Source organism: Notechis scutatus, chromosome 4 (assembly GCF_049901735.1).
Source record: "Notechis scutatus isolate UNSWTSFEM ecotype Mainland chromosome 4, rNotScu1.2, whole genome shotgun sequence".
Classification (NCBI taxonomy): domain Eukaryota; kingdom Metazoa; phylum Chordata; class Lepidosauria; order Squamata; family Elapidae; genus Notechis; species Notechis scutatus.
Window position 1 is genome coordinate 80,616,872 of NC_142012.1, and position 13,254 is coordinate 80,630,125.

The window sequence follows — 13,254 nt, forward strand, 5'->3', positions numbered from 1 at the left end:
ACTCCCACCTAACCAGGGAAGCTATCTCTGGTGCTATCCCGATTGGGACTTTCCCTGGGGGGGGGCATCTTTTGGGAGATCCGGTTGGCCCGGCCAGGTTCTTTCCGTGCGCCCGGGCCATTTAAAAAATAAAGAAATGAATGAATGAATGAATAAAAATGAATTTAAATAAAATAAAAATATATATACAAGAAAGAAAATAAAGCAAAACAAAAATAAATAAATTAAAAAGAATAAAGAATAAGTTAAATAAATTAAATAAATAAATATTTTTTTTAAAAAAGAAAAGAAAAATAAATAAATTAAATAAATAAATATAAGTAAATAAAATGAAAGAAAACAAAAATGAAGAAAAAAATGAAATATAAATAAAATAAAAAAAAATGAATTTAAGTAAATCAATAAATAAATGAAAATAAATTTAAATAAATCGATAAATGAAATGAAAATAAATAAATTTAAATAAATGAATGAATGAAAAATAATAAATAAATAAAATAAAATAAAATAAAATAAATAAATAAATAAATAAATAAACAAATAAATAAATAAATAAATTGACACCGCTAATAAAAAATAAATAAGAGAAAAACGAACATAAGACGCAGCAGCTTTTGGGGGGTCTCGACTGTCGCAACGCCTTTTAACGAAACGCCAAGGGTAACCCGGCTTTTATTCCGAAGTAAGCGAGGCTCCGGCCAGGTTTCTTCTCCGAACAGGTAGAAAGAGGGTGGTTTTTTGGTTTTTTTTTTTTGCGTGGGGTGGGTGGCGCCGCTTACCTGGGGAGCAAACCCTACACCCCCCACACCCACACCTAGGAATCGTGGCTTAGAGAGGCTCGCCTCTCTCCCATCTATCTCATCGGGCGCCGGTCCGGTTTGCGCGGTATCCTGGGAGGAAAGCCGGATCCCGCTGCGCTCGAAGGACCCAAGCCGGGGTCGGTCGGTCCGGGAAGGGCCGGGGAGGGGTCTGGGGGGGGGCGACCAGTCCAGCCTCGTAGGAAAACCCCGTCTCTCAACCCCGCTTCCCGGAGCTCCGCGTTCTCCCCCGAACGCCAAACAATAAAGCGTGCAAAGCGGAAGGCAGCTGGTTTTGCACGCGAGCGAGCCCTGAGTGTGTGTGTGTGTGTGTGTGAAGGAAGGGGGATTTCCCCTGCGGAGAACAGCGAAGAAAGTGCCAAAAGCTTCGCGGGGGTGGGGGTCCCCCCCTTTCCTCCCCTTCTTTCTCTCTCTCTCTCTGTCTCCCTCTCTCTCTTTCTCTCTCTCTCTGTATGTGTCTCTCTTTCTCTCTCGGTGTCTCGGCCTCCCTCTCTCTCTTTCTCTCTCTCTTTTCCTATATGTGTCTCTCTTTCTCTCTCGGTGTCTCTTTCTATCTCTTTCTCTCTCTCTCTTTCTTTCTCTCTCTCTCTCGTCTCTCTCTTTCTCTCTCTCTCTCTCGCCCCCTCTCCTCCGGTGATTTTTTTAAAAAAATTATTTATCAATCAGCGGGTCCGGCTGCCATTCAGTTGGCTTCCCCAGACAGGAAGTTCTCCCCTTTGATGCGGGGGGAAGGGAGAGGTGGGGAGGGATCGAAAGACAATTATTTGCGTTGTTCAACTTGGCTTTTCAAGACTGTAACTTTCGGTGGTCAAGAAGGTGGAGTGGAAGCGAAGGGAGCTTGGGGAGGGAGGGGGCGGAGAAGTGGGGGGAGGGAGCCAGCCAGCCAGCCAGCGGAAGGCGTCTACTCGCAGCTCCCTTTCCGATAGGAATCTGGGACAGGTTTTGCCAACAGCCAGCAGCGCGGGGCCCTTTGGTAATAAAATAGCCCATGTAATTTGACACTTCAACTTGCTGGGCTTCTCTCTGCCGAGTTGATTCACTTTTATTCTTTCTACTAACGCGGTGCTCTTTTATTTATTTATTTTCCTTGCCCCCTCTCCTCCCCTTTGGCTGGGTGAAGGCTGAGGTTGGTTGGTTGTTGCTTCTTTTTTTTTTTTTTTAAAAATCCTAATTATTCTTTTTTTTTTAAACAAAAAAAAAATCTCATTATTTTCTCCCTTCGCCTCTTCCTCCCCCGGAAAAAGCAAGGGAATAAGACACACAGACAGACACACACACAAAACTTCACCTCCCCCCCTCCCCCCCAGCCGCGCCGGACCGCACGACCTGCAATCCGCAGGGCGAGGAAAAAAGGGGAGGGTGGAAGAAACGACAATATTGGGAGGTTTTTTTTCCCCCTCCTTCTTCTTTCCATGCCGTTTCTCCCTTTTTGGCCTTTGGATGTTTTTTGTGTTTTTTTCAAATCCTTTCCTTTGCCCGCCGGCTTCCCTATGCGTTTCTTGCCCGCCGGTCGCCCCAGCTGCTCAGCGTCTCCGAGCGCCGAAGCTTAAGGGTAAGTTTTTGCGTCCTGGGGTCCCGGCAGTCCTTCCGTTTTTTTGCGGGGGGGGGGTAGGTAAGTGGGTGGGTGGGTTTCCCCCTCCCTCAGGCCGGGGGGGCTTTGCAAAGAAACAATGGGAAGCCCCCGAGAGGCGAAACGGAGGAGAGGAGGGCAGGCGGGCTTGGATGGAGCTGGCGAGCGGTTGGGCTTTGGGTAGTCAGCTTGCAAAAAGAACGGGGGCCTCTCACAGTCTCCAGCGACGGTCTCTTGCCAGCGGTAGAGTGTGGGAAGACTTCTTAAAGGGGCCGGGGTGCTTTTCGGGAATCGTTGAAGCGCGCGCTGGGGGAGGTGGGGGGAGAGAAGCCAGGGAGCTCCCTGAGGGGGGCGGGGGGTGAGAGAGAAAGAGGATGCGCTTAATTGATTGGCCTGAGAGATTAAATAAGTTGCTGCTTATTTTTCTTTCTTTTCTTTCCCTTTTTTGGCCCCCGCGGTGGCCAAGAGAGGTGGGTGGGATGGGTTGAGAGAGAGAGAGAACCAGGTGTTTTATTTGGTTATATATTATATATATTTTATTTGGTTATATATTATATATATAAAATAAGAATAGTAATCCCTACGGGGAGGGAGAAGACGCGGAAGCGTGCAAGGACAATAAATAATCAATAAACCCGGGCAAGAATAAATCTGCGTTCCCTCCTGATCGATCCGCCAGAGGGGTTTCTTTTGTCTATGTGTGTGTGTGTGTTGTGTTTGTGGATCTGAAGTTTGGAGGAGCCGCAACAAGGTTGCCTTTTGCAAGGGAAGCAACAACAACAACAAAAAGCCAAAAAAAAAAAAAAAAAAGCAGAGCGCGAGGCTCGGTTGTGGCATTAAAACCAAACAAAAACCAAACAAAAAACTAAGGTTTAAAAATAAAGCTGCTGGTTTGGCTGGTGGGACTGAGGGTGCAGGCGTGTTTCCAACCCCCCCCCCCCGCCCAAACCCTTTGCTTTTCCTGGCTCTCCCACCTATCCCCTTCAACCCCCTCCCCTCCCGGCTCCTGACCCGGCTTTCCACTCCGGCAAAAAGCGCTTTTTCCTAAAAAACAAAACGGCGCCTTTGTGGATCGGGGGTGGGGGCGCGTGGAAAGGATGTGTGAGCGGCGGGGAAGAAGAGCCGGTTGGGAAGGAAGAACCAGGCTTGGGAATTGAGGCCTCGCTAGCTAAGGCTGGAGTGTGGGAGGGAGAGTGGGGGAGGGAAGGGCTTGGAATAGCCGCCCCTCCCCTCGTACATCTGTCCAAGAAGGCCAGGAGAAGGGGGAGCGCAGGGAAAGGGCCTCTGTGTGTGTGTGAGAGAGAGAGAGGGGGAGAGAGAGAGAGAGAGAGAAAGGGAGAAAGAGAGAGAGAGAAGAGAGAGAGACAGAGGGAGAAAAAGACACAGAGACAGAGGCAGAGAGATAGAGAGACAGAGAGAGGGTGGAGAGAGAGAGAAAGAGAGATTAAAATGGGGAGTATGAGGAGGGTCTCTCCCTGCTTCCTCTCTCTGGGTGGAATGTTAGCCGGTAAAATTAAAAATAAAGCAGAAGGACGCAATCGTCCAGCAATGCCAGCAGTTTAAACAGGAGCTTGGGGTTCCTGCCTTAACCCTGGAGAAAGTCTCCAAGGCTGATTTAGAAACAGGGGGAGGGGAGGGGAAGGAGAGGGTGGGGAGGGGGCGGGAATGGGGAATCCAAAGTATTTTGTTTCTTCTGTCCTGCAAACTTTTTTGGGAGGGGTGGGAGGAGGTGTGATATTCTTTGCCTGGAAGCCCCCACATGGGAAGGAGCAGGAGAAGGAAGGAAGAAGGCTTCCATTTCAGAACTACCCCCCCCCCCTCCTTTCCAAAAGACACCCCCCACCCCTTCCTCTTGAATTAGAAGCGGTGATTAAACATGGGCCTAGGGAAAAGGGAGGAAGGGGGATTGGGAAGCTCAGCCTGGCCCTCAGGGTAGGACGTTTGACTTGGCTCACACAGAGAGAGAGAGAGAGGTTGGCTTGGAAGTCTGGCGTCCCCTATCATCCCTGGGAGTTGTGTGTGTTTGGGGGCGTGCACGTGTCTCCTACAAACAGACAGATGGACAAAACTGGAATTACTGATCTGATCTCTTAAATGATGTTCTGGGGCCAGAAGAACTGACTCTAATGTGACACTGGGTGTTCTTCAATATTTCTCTCTCTCTCTCTCTCTCTCTCTCTCTCTCTCTCTATCTAACTATCTCTATCTATATCTGTTTCTCTGTGTGTGTGTCCCTCCCTCCCTCCCTCTCTCTGTATGTCTCTGTCTCTGTCTCTCTCTCTCTATTTCTCTCTCTGTGTGTCACTCCCTCCCTCTCTCTGTCTGTCTCTCCCTTTCTCTCTCTCCCCTCTCCCCTCCCCCCTCCTTTCATCCCCCCCTCCCCCTTGACATGAGAGTGAAGGATTTAACTTGGCAGGTTGAACAAATGCCCTCTGAAAGGTTTCCAAGAGACAGTAAGAAAGCAGGAACAGGATTGAAAGGCTCATGAATGCCTGCGAGAATGGACTGAGCTTTCTTTTGGGGGAGGGTTGGGGGAAATGAAGTGGCTTTTTTTTTTTTTTAGAAACCTTGAATAGCCACTGGATGCCTCTGGGGGGAGGGCGCAATCCAGTGGGACTGAGAGACCCTCTGAAAGGGCAAAAGCTTTGGAGTCCCAAGGCTGCCTGGATAGATGAGGAAGAGGGGGGCCTGGGGAGGGGGCTGGAGAAGGATGCCTGGATTTGCAATGGGCTCTTGGCTCTTAGAAACTGGAAAGGTTAATGGTGGCATGATTATATGCTAGCATTAGGGGGAAGGGGGTTTGCAAGAGGAGATTAGGGCCAGGCTGGGTGGGCTCCCTTGGGTGTAGCCTCTAAAAGGGTCAGAGTCAGACCAGGGTGGGGGGGATTCAAGGGGGAGGGGAGCCCAGCTCCTCACTCACTGGATTAGATGATGGTTTTCCTGGCCTTTGTCCATTTGCACAAAAAAAAAACAAAAAACCCGCTGTCTTTTTCTCACCCGAGGAGCCTTAACCAGGGAGAAGCAATATTGGGGCCTGGCCTGGAACTTAACGAGCATCATAAATTAAACCGAAGTCAGATCTTGGCTTAAAGGTGGCTGTAAGGGAATGCAGGCCTGTAACATTTCCATTTCCATTTGTCAGTGCAAAAAGGCCTGGACAACCAACAGACCACACAACAAGGTGGCTGGAAGGTTGGGGTGGAACTGGTTTTAAAAGTTCAACATTTTAGGGAAAGAAAAGGTGGTATGATGAAAATCCAGCCCTTTCCCTATTTTTTTTTCCCTTTGGGGTCTGTGTGTGTGGAAAGAAGCTGCATCTGGTTATCATAACATTTGTGTCATTCCTTAAAAGAGCTCCAAGAAGCCTTGTAGACTTGGTAAGGAGCGACTGGAAGAACAGGAAAGTTCTTCCAACCTCCAAACACAACTCCCAAATTCATTCAATACAGGGCATCCTGCACATACGACCGCAGTTGAGCCGGCACTTCTGTTACTAAATGAGATGGCGGCTAAGTGAGTTTTGCCCCATTTTACAAAACTTCCTTGCCACCGTTTGTTAGGCGAATCCCTGCAGTTGTCCAGTTAGTCACACGGTGGTTGTCAATCTGGTTTTCCCATTGAAGGTTGCCCAAGGGGGGGGGGGGGAATCCCATGATTCCATCATAAATATGAACCAGTTGCAAAGCATCTGGATTTCAATCACGTGACCACTTGGGGATGGGGTAACGGACGTTAAGTGTGAGAACAGAAGGGGGAGTATTCAGACGGTTCGGACCAGTTCTCATAAACCGGTTCGGACCAGTTCTCATAAACCGGTTGTGGAAATTTTGAATAGAGGAGCATGCTCTCCGAACCAGTAGGGGGAAAAAATGGAAACCCACCACTGCTTGAGAAATAACAACCTATAACTGAGAAGTGCAACTGCAAGGAGACTCCATTGGCAAACTTCTGCTGGCGTGGTGGTTGGTTCTGCAAATTGGAAGGTCATCTTGCAACGTTGGTGCTCACTTCAACTTCTCTCTCCCTCTCTCTCTCTCTCTCCCTCCCTCTCCCTCTCCCTCCCTCTCCCTCTCCCCCCCACTTCCTCCATGCTGCCTACTCTTCAACACCAGTCTTTTTTTAGTTAGGGGACTTGAGGTTAAAACATACAATGGATGGTTGCAGGAACTGGGCATGGATAGTCTAGTGAAGAGAAGGACCAGGGGAGACAGGAGAGCAGGGTTCTAATATCTGTGGGGCTGCCACAGAGAGGAAGGGGTCAAGCTGTTCTCCAAGGCACCCGAAGGCCAGACAAGAAACAATGGACAGAAACTGATCGAGGAGAGATTCAACCTAGAAATAAGATATTTTCTGACCATGAGAACAATCAACCGATGGAACAGAAGTTGCCCTCGGAAGTTGTGGGAGCTTCATCACTGGAGGCTTTCAAGAAGAGACTGGACTGCCATCTGTCAGAAATGGTGTAGGGTCTCCTGCTTTGGCTGGGGGTTGGACTAGATGACCCTTCCAACTCTGTTAATCTGTTAAATATAGTAACATCAAACCTCAACTTTTTACTTTTACATAGTAAGGTAAACTAGCCATTTCTGCAGCAACAAACTATCTAATCCACAAAACCCAAAATCAAAGTTTCATTTTGTCCCCACTCTCACCCCAAGTGTAAAGTCCAGAAGCTGTTTCCAAGTAGAAACAAAAGTAATTGTGTTTTTTTTCCTTTAATCAAAGCAGTCAATTTACCCAGACAGTTAGCAGAGATGGCAATTTTCAGATAGGGTTCTGAAGATGCCTTGTTGTTGTCTCCTTTTTGGGCTGGGGGAGGAGGGGGGTTGGACTAGATGACCTGCAAGATCCCTTCCAACTTTGTTATTCTGTTAGGATTGATCTCCTGTTAGGGCCTGATTCAGATGTATGAAAGCCAGGAGGGATCAGGGATGACCCCTTTCCTGTTCAACTTGAGGATGGTGAAATGCCAGCCATGGAACAAAAGGCCCACTGAAAGCAAGATCTTTGCAATGGAATATGTGGGTGGTTCCATGGACGTGGCTAAAGCTCTCTTCCCCCTCATTTTGGGGACTGTGAAGGATACTACATAGAGTAAGAGAAAAGGCGGGGCTGGCAGCTAATGTTTATAAGCAGGCTTGCAAAATGCACGTCTCTGCAAAAGACTTGAGCGATGTTGAATTTTGAAATGGCGATGCTGAAAAAGAAGTGGAAAAGTTTATCGCCTGCAAAATAAATAATATAGAGGTAGCTCAAAACTGAACAACAGTTTGTTTCATTATCGTTCAAAGCTACAATGGCACTGAAATACCGTGTTTCCCCCAAAATAAGACCCTGTCTTATATTTTTTTGCCACCAAAAAAGGCACCAGGTCTTATTTTGGGGGGATGCCATCCACTGAATAACCCCACTTGTGCACGTCGTCCTCGGCTGCCATTTTGCTATCAGAGGCCTTCAGGAACTTCTTCTTCTGCAGCCGGCAAGGTTTTCCTGAAGGCCTCTGCAGCCAGTAACAGAGCTCTGGATCGATCCTTGCCAGCTTTGCCGGCTGCAGAAGAAATGGGCCGGCAAAGGTAAGTAGTAGGGCAGCTCCACCACCACCCCATCCCTACCCTAGCTTAATTTTTACCCATCCACTGGGTAAAAATTGGCTGGGGTCTTAATTAGGGCGTATTTTTTTGGGGGGGGGGGTAGGGCTTATATTGGGTGCATGTGTAAAAATCAAGCTAGGACTTACTTTTGGGGTAGGTTGTATTTTCAGGGAAACAGGGTAGGTAGCCCCCAACTTAAACAACATTTTGTTTAGTTATCGTTCAAAGCTACAATGGCACTGAAATACCGGTAGTGAGTTATGACTGTTTTTCACACTTACAACTGTTGCTGTCTCCCTGTGCATGAGATCAAAATTTGGACGCTTGGCGACTGACTCATATTTATGACAGTTGTGGGGTTCCAGGGGGCTCACGTGATTCCCCCTTTCCAACCTTCTGACAAGCAAATTCAATGGGGAAATCCAGATTTGCTTAACACCCGTGTTCTTAATTTAACAAGCGCAGGGATTCCGTTAAGAAGTGTGGCGAGAAAGATTGTAAAATGGGGCCAAAACTCATGGAAGAAGCGTCTTGCTTAACCCATAGAAATTCTGGACTCCTTTGTGGTCGTACGCAGAGAACTACCTGTATGTATGTTGAGTGTAAAACTATTTTCAAGCGGTAGCTTCCAAAATGTTTTCTGCTGGTGCAAATTGAGGATAATGGATATATTTTCAAAAGGTTGTTTTTGGAAAGTTTTCTGGGTAATCTTGTGCCACTTATAAAGCTCTAAAGTGCTGCTTTTCTGTCCTGCTTGTGATATAGATCTTCATTAAGTGACTTGAGAAATGTAGAAGTTCTCTCTCTCTCTCTCTCTCTCTCTCTCTCTCTGTCTGTCTGTCTTTCTGTCTCTCTCTTTTCCCTTCTCTCTGTCTGTCTCTATCTCTCTCCCTCCCTCTGTCTGTCTGTCTGTCTGTCTACCTCTCTCCCTCTCTGTCTGTCTCTCTCTGTCTCTCTCTCTCTCCCTATCTCTCTCTGACTCTTTCTGTCTCCCTCCCTCTCCCTGTCTCTCTCTCTGTGTCTTTCTCTCTCTCTCTCTTCCCCTCTCCCCCCTCTCTCTGTCTCTCTCCCTCCCTCTCTGTGTGTCTGTCTCTGTTTCTCTCTCTTCCCCTCTGTCTCTCTGTCTCTCTGTTTCTCCCTCTCCCTCTCTATCTCTTGTCTGTCTGTCTCTTTCTCTCCCTGTCTCTCCCTCTCTCTGTGTATGTCTCCCTCTGTCTCCCTCTGTCTCTCTCTCTCTGTCTCTGTCTCTCTCTGACTGTCTCTTCTCTCTCTGTGTCTCTCTGTGTCTCTCTCTGTGTGTGTGTGTCTCTCTCTCTCTCTCTCTTTTAAAGTTCTGTAGGGTTTTACACTTTGCCTTTCAAATCTGGGTTTCTCTCTAAAAACAAAGGCAAAGTTTTTTTTTAATGGTTTTGGAATCCAAAGATGGGCTTGCTGTTCTTGAAAAACAGAATTTTAGCTTCATGCTCACTGAAGAAGAAAAAAAGAACTCAAAAGGAGGGCTCAAGGTTTGATCATATTTGCAGCCCTCTAAACTTCAAGCAAGATTGAGGATGTTGGGGGAAAGAAAAAAAAACAGATTAATAATTATAATTAGCAGCATTATCTGTGAAAGAGTGCTCTGGAACAATGCAGTGGCAGCTTTGGCGATAAAGGATGTGTTATAATTGAGTGAAATTAAACACAGCTCACTTGCTAGGAAGTAAATATCTGAATCAAAACAAATAGTAACACTGCAGTGTGCCAATCCAGAGGCATGGAAAGGCCTACGGATGGCGGGGGAGGGGAACTTAATTGTTTCTAGGAATTCTATTGGTGTTTTTCTAAGCAAGGTTCTGGCACTGATGTTGTTACCTAGTTGGGTCACGAAACGTCTGTAAGAAAACAAGCAAGCTTCGAGAGCACCAAGGACCCCACAGCCCCTCCTCGCCCTCTTCTTCTTCCTCTTCCTCTTCTTCCTTCTCCTCCTCCAGCATCATAGTTTCCTAGATTCTAGATGTATTTTCCACGATTCTTAACATATGACTTGGCTTTACAAGTGTGTTTGAAAAGTCATTTGGGGCGACTATATTGTATTGTTGTTGTTTTGTTGTTGTTATTGGTTAATCTTTAATGAGTTTCCACAGCCTTTGGGGCTGGTTGGTAGCTCAACAGCTCGAGTCCTAACCAAGGACCTAGGAACTGTTCAGGTAGCGTTGGAGGATATAAGCTGTTCCAAGTAGTGTTTTTTTTTTTTTTTTGTAGAATCAGGGTATTCAAGTTTGATAAATTCAGGATTTCCAAATAGCGAGGCAGCCCTTTAGGTATTGCGCCAAGGGCTCCAATTACAATTGGGATAACACATGATTTCTTTTTCCAAAGTCGCTCAACTTCAGTTTGTAAGTCTTGGTACTTTGTGATTCTTTCTTTCTTTCTTTCTTTCTTTCTTTCTTTCTTTCTTTCTTTCTTTCTTTCTTTCTTTCTTTCTTTCTTTCTTTCTTTCTTTCTTTCTTTCTTTCTTCTTCTTCTTCTTCTTCTTCTTCTTCTTCTTCTTCTTCTTCTTCTTCTTCTTCTTCTTCTTCTTCTTCTTCTTCTTCTTCTTCTTCTTCTCCTCCTCCTCCTCCTCCTCCTCCTCCTCCTCCTCCTCCTCCTCCTCCTCTTCCTCCTTCATTATTATTGCCAAATTCACCTGCAAATGTACTTTTAAATTGAGTGTTTAGAGCAAAGTTTTGGATTCCAATAGAAGATGGCACTTACCAAGACTCTTGGAGACAAAGTTTAACACTTAACCGATTTGGCAAGGAAGGTGATAAAATGGGGCAAAATTCATTTAACAAATGCCTCACTCAGGAACAAAAATGTGGGCCTGGGAGAACTTGGACCCTTTCTAAATGATCCCTAGAACTGAACTGTGTAGTGTTCACAATTGAATTTTTTAAAAAGTCCTTGACTTATAACCACAATTGGGCCCAACATTTCTGTTTTTAAGCAAGACAGTGGTTGTGAATTTTGTCCCATTTTAGGATCTTTCCTGCCACAGTTAAGTGGGTCACTGCAGTTGTTCTAGTCAGATGGTTCTTAAGTGAATTTGGCTTTCCCAAGGGACTTTGCTTGTCAGAAGGTCGCAAAAGGGTCGCAAAAGCCGTTGGGTTTTGCCCTTGGAACTACTGAAAAGACTATGTTAGCAGTTCCAAGAAGGCTCCACACCCATTTGCATCACTTCAGTGACCCCGAGGATGCAGACAAACCTCCAAGTGGCCTCAAGGACTCTCCAAAAGGATGCAAATGACCAGCTGTGGGCAAGGAGTATAAATCCTTCCATTCCTTACCATCCAGTCAGAGCTGAAGAAGCTTCTTGGGTGAGAAGCGAAATGTCTTCAAAGAAGAACCAGAAAGTCCAGTTGCCTCTTGAAGAAAGCACCTGGGGGACAAAAAGCTGCAGGAGGCTACCATTTGCCTTCTAAAGCTAGCCTTAGATAATCCGAGTAAACAAAGAGGAAGTGAGAAAGTTGGAGTAGATATAAAATCACTCCCAATTGAGCAAGCCAGCATTTAAAAAGAATCAGAACATTCTCCCACTCAACAGAATATTTCCTGCCAAGTTTATTTTACTCATACCAGTTCTCACAGGGTTTCTAAACTTTCTGGCTGAATTCTTAGGTCCCAGCAAATCTGTTTTCTTAAGCGATTTCCATTGCCGAAATTCTCCGGCAGAAATTCCAAAAAAACAAAAGGAAACTCCTGCTTTTCACAAAAGAGGACAGCTGCTGTGTTTCTGACAATAATTGAAAGGATCCTTGATGGTCACTCAAAATTAGAAATCCCTTAAATGTATCCAAGGGTTCTCTTGGCCCAGTGGGAGTTGCAAGCATATTTTGGAAGGGGGTTGCACATTTCTGAGTGCTGGGAGGATTAGAAAGTAAGTAGGGAGCAGAAATCATTATCTGCAAGTTCTGATACTCACTGGCTACAAATGCAGAAACACTCAACAAATGGGGCTCTGCGGGTGACTTCTGCCCTTTGTGATTGTGACACACAGACAACAACAGCAACACCAATGCACACACACACAAACATATACCTGTCTCTTGTGTCCTGATCAGTGCACCTCATGGTAGCACGGCAGAATGCAATTAACGTTGTTAGTTTCTGGCAAGATCTTTTTTAACTAGTACATATTTTGATCTTGTATTTTATATTTTAAATGTTATGCCTTTTAAAAAAATGTGATACTTCTGACGCGAAGAAACAAAGGCTTGAAAAAGAGGAAGGAAGGAAAGGTGGGTAGGTAGAGGTAAGGAAGGGAGGGAAGGGAAGGAAAGGAAGGAAGGAAAGTGGAGAGAAGGAAGGAAAGGAAGAAAGTAGATGGAGGGAGGGAGGGAGGAAGATGGAGGGAAGAAAGGAAGGTGGATGGAGAGAGAAAGGAAGGTGGATGGAGGGTGGAAGTAAGGAAGGAAGTTGGAGGGAAGGAAGGAAGGTGGTGGGAGGGAGGGAGGAAGGAAAGAAGGTAGAGGGAAAGAAAGGAAGGGAGGGAGGGAAGAAGGGAGGGAGGGAGGGAGGAAGGAAGGACATGATCCATTTTGTGAACTCAAGTTAATTTATGATTTTAAGGAGTCAAAGTTGAAGAACCCCTGCCTTAATTCAATACACCACTCTCCGGTTCTCTTGTGCACAGGTGGTTTTCTGCTAAAATGGAAAATTGGTTTGACCCAAACTCATATCACAGTTCATTCCTTTTCTTGTGCTCCTAATGGGAACACTACTTTGTTGTTTCCGTGGACTATATACATTCCTTGGGGAGGAAAATCAACTGCTAGGTTCTAATTGGCAAGAATGGAAACCAAGCCCTAAGTGACTACCGTGCACTAGTGGCAATAACAACAGTACACAAACTGCAGCCAGCAATTGTGACACAATGCAAAATAATAAAGATTGTATTTCAAGCTTGCTTGGCTGGTGGGGGGAGGGGATATCCTCTTTGAAGAATCTTCTCTCTCTCTCTCTCTCTTTTTTTTTTTGCTTGCTCGAAATTGGCATAAACAAAGAATGGATCAACTTCTTGGAAAGCCACAAACAAGGCTATGGAGCTGTTTTTCAACAGAGGAGTGCCAGAACAAATTGGGAGGCTGGAAGCGCCGCTTAGTTGTGTTGACAAAAGCTTAATTGGCGCATGCGACAGATGTTCTACTAGGGGTGTGGGTCCTTCCTTGCAGCGGTGGGTCTCAAAATTTTTTCCAACTGGTTTGGAGAGCTCGCTGTGAGCGCCCGTGAGCAGGGCTGAATCACTGCCCTCTGTATC

The 13,254-nt window shown here is 46.0% G+C and overlaps 1 protein-coding gene across 9 annotated transcripts in view; it reads left to right on the forward strand.

Moving 5' to 3' along the window:
- The first annotated feature begins 658 nt into the window (after positions 1 to 658).
- ZMIZ1 (zinc finger MIZ-type containing 1) overlaps positions 659 to 13,254 on the forward strand; it is a 392,646-nt gene continuing 380,050 nt past the window's right edge. For 5 of the 9 annotated variants that reach the window (XM_087963910.1, XM_087963915.1, XM_087963917.1 and 2 more), the window contains exon 1: positions 1,744 to 2,370. The gene's annotated coding sequence lies outside the window, so the exon portion shown is untranslated. Of the gene's footprint in view, positions 720 to 1,739; positions 2,371 to 13,254 lie in introns of those variants that run through there. The other 4 variants (XM_087963916.1, XM_087963914.1, XM_087963911.1 and 1 more) reach the window with 3 other exon arrangements.